This window comes from Mus caroli, unplaced genomic scaffold (genome assembly GCF_978045245.1).
Source record: "Mus caroli unplaced genomic scaffold, Mus_caroli_1 scaffold_982, whole genome shotgun sequence".
NCBI lineage: Eukaryota > Metazoa > Chordata > Mammalia > Rodentia > Muridae > Mus > Mus caroli.
In genome coordinates, this window is record NW_028228237.1 from 14,669 (window position 1) to 21,307 (window position 6,639).

Below are 6,639 nucleotides of genomic sequence, written 5' to 3' on the forward strand. Positions count from 1 at the left end.
AAGGGATAGGTTAACAGTGAAAAGAGGTAAACTAGAAAAAAGTTAAGTGACAGAATATAGATGTAATAATTAGATAACATTCAAAGTAAGCAAAGACAAGAAAGAGATATATATAGATAGAAAGAGAGACATTATATGAGATCTCCATTGCAGTTAAAAAATAGGAGCAAAGAGAGATAAATGACAAAGACTAGAACCTAGCAAAGTGACACTTGCTAATAATACTAGCACTTAGAAATGATCTGTAAAAAATGCTGGTCACAAACGTCAGGGAAACTAGAAAACTTAGTACCTGGCAACAAAAGCCTTTGGCTAAAGATCAAAGTGTTTACTGTCCTAACAAGAAGAAGAGGAGCCCCCCTCATGACCAAACCCTTCACCTGCTCGTGGCTAAAAGTAAGGAAATAGCAGAAGGGGTGCTAACACAGAAGCTGAGTCCTTAAAAGAGACCGGTGGTCTACCTGTTGAAGCAGCTAAAAAGAGACTGTGTTTTCATATTCCTCCACTGACCAATGCAAAGCAAGTTTAAAAGGTTCCTGGACACTACAGGTCTTTGCAGACTGTGGATTCCACGTTTTGCTGAATTAAGAACAACCTTAAATGGCCTTAGATGCTATTGAGACTGCCCTAATGTTGTCCCCAACTTTGGGACTCCTAAATGTGACTGAGAACAAAAGTATTGCCAAAGAGGTTCTTACTCAGAAATTGGGACCCTAAAAAAGACCTGTGGCATACTTGTGAAAATTAGACCTGGTGACTGTAAGATGACCTGCTTGTCTGCACATAGTGGCTTCTGGTCAGGGACACATGATCCAATTGTTTCCCTGACTGATGGACACATTATTAGAGCTTTTTGTTGACAGAACAAGTGACCTTCGCTTCCCCTGCTAACCTGCTGAGTCTTCACCTACTCATCATTGCTCTGACATTCTGGCAGAAGGAACTTCGGCTCAGAAGGCTGAACTCTTGGCACTAACCCAAGCCTTGCGGTTGGCTGAAGGCAGAGACATTAAAACAAAGAAAGAATTCTGGCCCTCCTAGAAGCTCCTGAATGAGCCGGGTGAGTTGGGGTACCGGGTATCGGCTAAGAAAGCCCAGCTATGTCGCACCGAGGTGCCAAAACGACGGAAGGCGGTGGCTCACCGAAGTCAAGAAAAAAGACTGTGATTCTGATCCCAACCCCCACCACCCCGCGCCAAGTACGTGAGTTTCTGGGGACGGTGGGCTTTTGCAGACTCTGGACTAAAGAAAAAGTCCCATTCACCTGGACTGAGGAACACCAAAAAGCCTTTGACAGCATAAAGGCAGCCCTGCTTGCAGCCCCCGCTCTGGCTTTGCCAGATCTGACTAAGCCTTTTACCCTATATGCTGAACTGGTACACGGATGGCAGTAGCCTCATGGTTAAAGGTAAGCGGAAGGCGGGGACAGCAGTGCAGCAGTGGACAAAAAGCAGGTGATCTAGGCCAGCAGCCTCCCTAAAGAGACTTCAGCCCAGAAAGCTGAATTTGTGGTTTTGATACAAGCTTTATAAATGACAAAAGAAAAAGTTTACACTGACAGCAGGTATGCTTTTGCCACTGTATGGAACAATATACAGACAAAGAAAGCTGTTGACATCTGCAGAAAAAGATGTTCTCAATATGGATAAATGAGACTGCTCACATAGTCATCAAGAAGACTATTAAAGAAAATTTTTCCAAGGTTCAGAGTGCCAAGAGCAATAGTGTCAGATAATGGCCCTGCTTTGTTGCCCAGGTAAGTCAGGATGTGGCCAAGTATTCAGAGGTCAAAAATTACATTGTGTGTATAGACCTCAGAGCTCAGGATAGATAAAAATTAGTTTAAAACTCTAAGACAGACCTTGATAAAATTAATCGTGGAGACTGGCATGGACTTGGTGTTCCTTCCCTATGCCCTATTTCTTGATTCAGTTTTACTTTTTTTAAGATCCTTTATGAGACTCCTATGCCCATCACTGTTTTAAACTGAGTCTGGCGGGATATTGGATCCCTGTGTTGACTCTTTCTACACCCTGCTTTGTTGCCCAGCTCCAGCAAACAGACCCAACGACTAAAAAGAAAAGATGGGGAGCCCCGAGGATGACCTAATTGGAATCCCATTCCCAGATCACAGCAGCGAGCTCCTGAGCTGCCTAAACGAGCAGCGCCAGCTGGGTCATCTGTGCGACCTCACCATCAGGACACAGGGTTTTGAGTACCAAACCCACAGGGCTGTGCTGGCTGCCTGTAGCCACTACTTCAAGAGGCTCTTTACAGAAGAGAGAAAGAGAACAGTAATAAAAACAGAGAGTGTTGAAACGGCTTCTGGGGGAGCAAAAGCCAGTGTGTGTGAGCTGAACTTTGTAGGGCCGGAGGCCCTAAGTGCCCTGCTCGAGTTTGCTTACACAGCCACACTGACCACCAGCAGCGCCAATATGCCGGCTGTACTCCAAGCTGCTCGGCTACTGGAAATCCCATGTGTCGTCACTACTTGCTTGGAGATTTTGCAAGGCAGTGGACTGAAAGCCCCCAGCCCAGATAAAGATGACTGTGAGCGAGCCCGACAGTGCCTGGAGGCTTTTGCCACTGCCACCCCCACAGCCTCAACCTCAAAAATGCTCAACGGTAAAGACAGTCCTCCCACAGGTGCTGCCTCACCTGCTGAGGGGCCCCTGAATTATAAAGTTTTTAAAACTGAAAAAGAGATCGCATACCCACCAGGCTACGGGCTGGCCCAGAGTAACGAACCTCCACTATCATCAGAAGAGCTGGGCTCAGATGAAGATCTCATTGACCCTGACCTGATGGCTTACCTAAGTTAGCTGCACCAGGATGCCCTGACACCAGGCCTAAATGACCAAAACAAGCTAGTGCCTAAACGCCTTTCACAGATGCCCCAAGAGTGCCCAGTCTGTCACAAGATAATCCACGGGGCAGGCAAACTGCCTCGGCACATAAGGACCCACACTGGTGAGAAGCCTTTTGCCTGTGAGGTCTGCGGTATCTGCTTCACCAGGAATGATAAGCTGAAGATCCACATGCGAGAGCACACAGGAGAGCGACCCTACTCATGCCCCCACTGTCCAGCCCGCTTCCTGCATAACTACGACCTCAAAAACCATATGCATCTGCACACAGGGGGCCGGCTCTATGAATGCCACCTGTGCCACAAGGCCTACGCCAAGGAAGGCCATCTACAGCGCCATCTAAAAAATCAGAACTACCACAAAAATAACGTGGCCATCTCATCCCCTGCTGGCCACGACCTCCCCAATGGCCACATAGACTAAGAGCTTTCTTAAGTTTTAGAACTAATCCTAATATGACTCAATCCTGTTGGTTATGTACAGCTATGGATGTTGATCTTAGAACTATAAAACGGTCTATCTTTGACTTCCCTGTCCAAAGTGATGTTACAAAACAGAAAGAGATTGGACTCTGTGGAGGGGGATAAATGCAGTACAGGTTATAGTATTAAGGCAACAATATCGGGGCCTCCAAAAGGCCGAGGACTCGCTCTAAGATTAGAGCTATTCACTAGAAGAAGGGGGGAATGAAAGAGGAAAATTACTGAACTTTTCAACTCGGAGTCCTACCCCTCCCATCTAGAGGTTGTTCCCGGAACACACCTGAACTTTTTACCTCGGAGTACATTCTTGAACTCTTCACCCCAGGGTCCGACCCCTCCCAAGTGAGAACGGTTCCAGGAGCATTTCTGAGATAAGGGTCTCCTGGAGCGAACTCAGTCCAACCCCTCCCAACTAAAGACTATGCCAAGAACATTTTTGAGATAGGGGCCTCCTGGTACTACCCCAGAATGTTCCAATAGATCGAGTACATTGCCAAAATATAGGACACGACCCCTTGGTGACATAAAACTTGTACTTTTCCCCTTACCCTTCTCCTATAAAAGCCTGTGAAAATTTGGGCCAATTGCCGAATCTCCTCTGCACCTTGCTGGCTGCATGAGTTTCGACCCCAGATATCTGGTATATGTGCTTTTTGTGTGCTTTCTTGTCGTTGCTGTATTAAATCTTACTCTCTATACATCTTAAGTTCGGTCTCAGTGTCTTCTTGGGTGCGCGGCTGTCCCGAGGCTTGAGTAAGTGCCTCCCTTTGGGAGTCTTAGAGTCTTTCAGTACTACCGGAGGATCCAGCAATACCTCTCCTGGGCATATATCCAGAAGATGTCCCAACCGGTAAAAAGGACACATGCTCCACTATGTTCATAGCAGCCCTATTTATAATAGCCAGAAGCTGGAAAGAACCCAGATGTCCCTCAACAGAGGAATAGATACAGAAATTATGGAACATTTACACAATGGAGTACTACTCAGCTATTAAAAAGAATGAATTTATGAAATTCATAGCCAAATGGATGGACCTGGAGAGCATCATCTTGACTGAAGTAACACAATCACAAGAGAACTCACACAATATGTATTCACTGATAAGTGGATATTAGCCTAAAACTTAGGATACCCAAGATATAAGATACAATTTACTAAACGCATGAAACTCAAGAAGATTGAAGACCAAAGTGTGGACATTGTGCCCCTTCTTAGAATTGGGAACAAAACACCCAGGGAAGGAGTTACAGAGACAAAGTTCATAGCTGTGATGAAGGGATGGACTATTTGGAGACTGCCGTATCCAGGGATCCTTCCAATGGGCAGCTTCTAAATGCTGACGCCATTGCATGCACTGGCAAGATTTTGCTGAAAGGACCCAAATATAGCTGTCTCTTGTGAGACGATGCCGGGGCCTAGCAAACACAGGAGTGGATGTTCACGGTCGGCTGTTGGATGTATCACAGGGCTCCCTATGCAGAGGCTGGAGAGGGTACCCAAGGAACTAAGGGGATCTGCAGCCCTATTGTCGGAACAGCATGATGTACTGACCAGAAACCCGGAGCTCTTGTCTCTAGCTGCATGTGTATCGAAGGATGGCCTGGTCGGCCATCATTGGAAGGAGAGGCCCATTGGACTTGCAAACTTTATATGCCCCAATATAGGGGAATGCCAGGGCCAGGGGAATGGGGGTGGGTGGGTAGGGAAGTGGGGGGCGCTATGGGGGACTTTTGGGATAGCATTGGAAATGTAACTGAGGAAAATATGTAGTAAAAATATTAAAAATTAAAAAAAAATAAAAAATAAAAACTCACACTGAACGACCCCGAATATGGCAATAAAACCTGAAAACGTGGAAAATGAGAAAACCACAATGTAGGAACTAGAATATGCCAAGAAACCGTGACAAACGTGGAAAATTAAAAGTACATGCTGTAGGACCCAGAATATGGTGAGAAACCCTGAAAAAATTAGAAAATTAAAAACTCACACTGAAGGAATCCGAATATGGTGAGAAATCCTGAAAAACAAGGAAAATTAATAACTCACACTGAAGGTCCCAGAATATGGTGAGAAAACCTGAAAAACAAGGAAAATTAATAACTCACACTGAAGGTCCCAGAATATGGCGAGAAAACCTGAAAAACAAGGAAACTTAAGTATTCACACTGTAGCACCCAGAATATGGCAAGAAACACTGAAAAACGTGGAAAATTAAGAATTCACACTGTAGGACCCAGAATATTAAGAGAAAATCTCTAAAAGTTGGAAAATGAGAAAATCACACTGTAGGACCCAGAATATGATGAAAAAAACTTAAAAACGTTTAAAATTAAAATTCATACTGTAGGACCCAGAATATGGGGAGAAACCCTGAAAAACATGGAAAATTGAAATTCACACTGTAGAACGCAGAACATGGCGAGAAACCCTGAAAAAAGTAGAAAATTAAAAACTCAAACTAAAGGACCCTGAATATGGCAAGAAAACATCAAAAAGGTGGAAAATGAGAAAATCAAACTGTAGGACCCAGAATTGCAAAAAAATTGAAAAACGTCGAAAATGAGAAAATCACATTGCAGGACTCAGAATATGCCCAGAAACTCTGAAAACCGTGTAAAATTAAAGATACACGCTGTAGGACCCAGAATATGGTGAGAATCCCTAAAGAAAGTAGAAAATTAAAAACTCACATTGAACGACCCCGAATATGGTGAGAAAACCTGGAAAAGGTAGAAAATGAGAAAATCACACTGTAGGACCCAGAATTACGAAAAAACTTGAAAAATTTGGAAAATGAGAAAATCACACTGCAGGACCCAGAAAATGCAGAGAAACAATGAAAAACGTGAAAATTAAAAATTCACAATATCCGACCCAGAATATGGCGAGAAACACTGAAAAAAGTGGAAAATTTAAAATTCACACTGTATGACACAGAACATGGAGAAAAACCCTGAAAAAAGTAGAAAATTTAAAACTCACAATGAAGGATCAGGAATGTGGGGAGAAAACTTGAAAAAATTGGAAAATGAGAAAATCACATTGTAGGACCCAGAATTGCGACAAAACTTGAAAGATGTCGAAAATGAGAAAATCACATTGTAGGATTCAGAATATGCTGAGAAACACTGAAAAACGTGGAAAATTAAAAATACATGATGTAGGACCCAGAATATGGCAAGAAACCCTGAAAAAAGTAGAAAATTAAAAACTCACACTGAAGGACCCAGAATATGAAGAGAAACCCTGAAAAAGTTGGAAAATGAGAAAATCACGCTACAGGACA

At 43.8% G+C, this 6,639-nt stretch overlaps 1 pseudogene; it reads left to right on the forward strand.

Moving 5' to 3' along the window:
• The first annotated feature begins 2,084 nt into the window (after positions 1 to 2,084).
• LOC146999599 (zinc finger and BTB domain-containing protein 7B pseudogene) lies at positions 2,085 to 3,290 on the forward strand (annotated as a pseudogene).
• Positions 3,291 to 6,639: the final 3,349 nt, after the last annotated feature.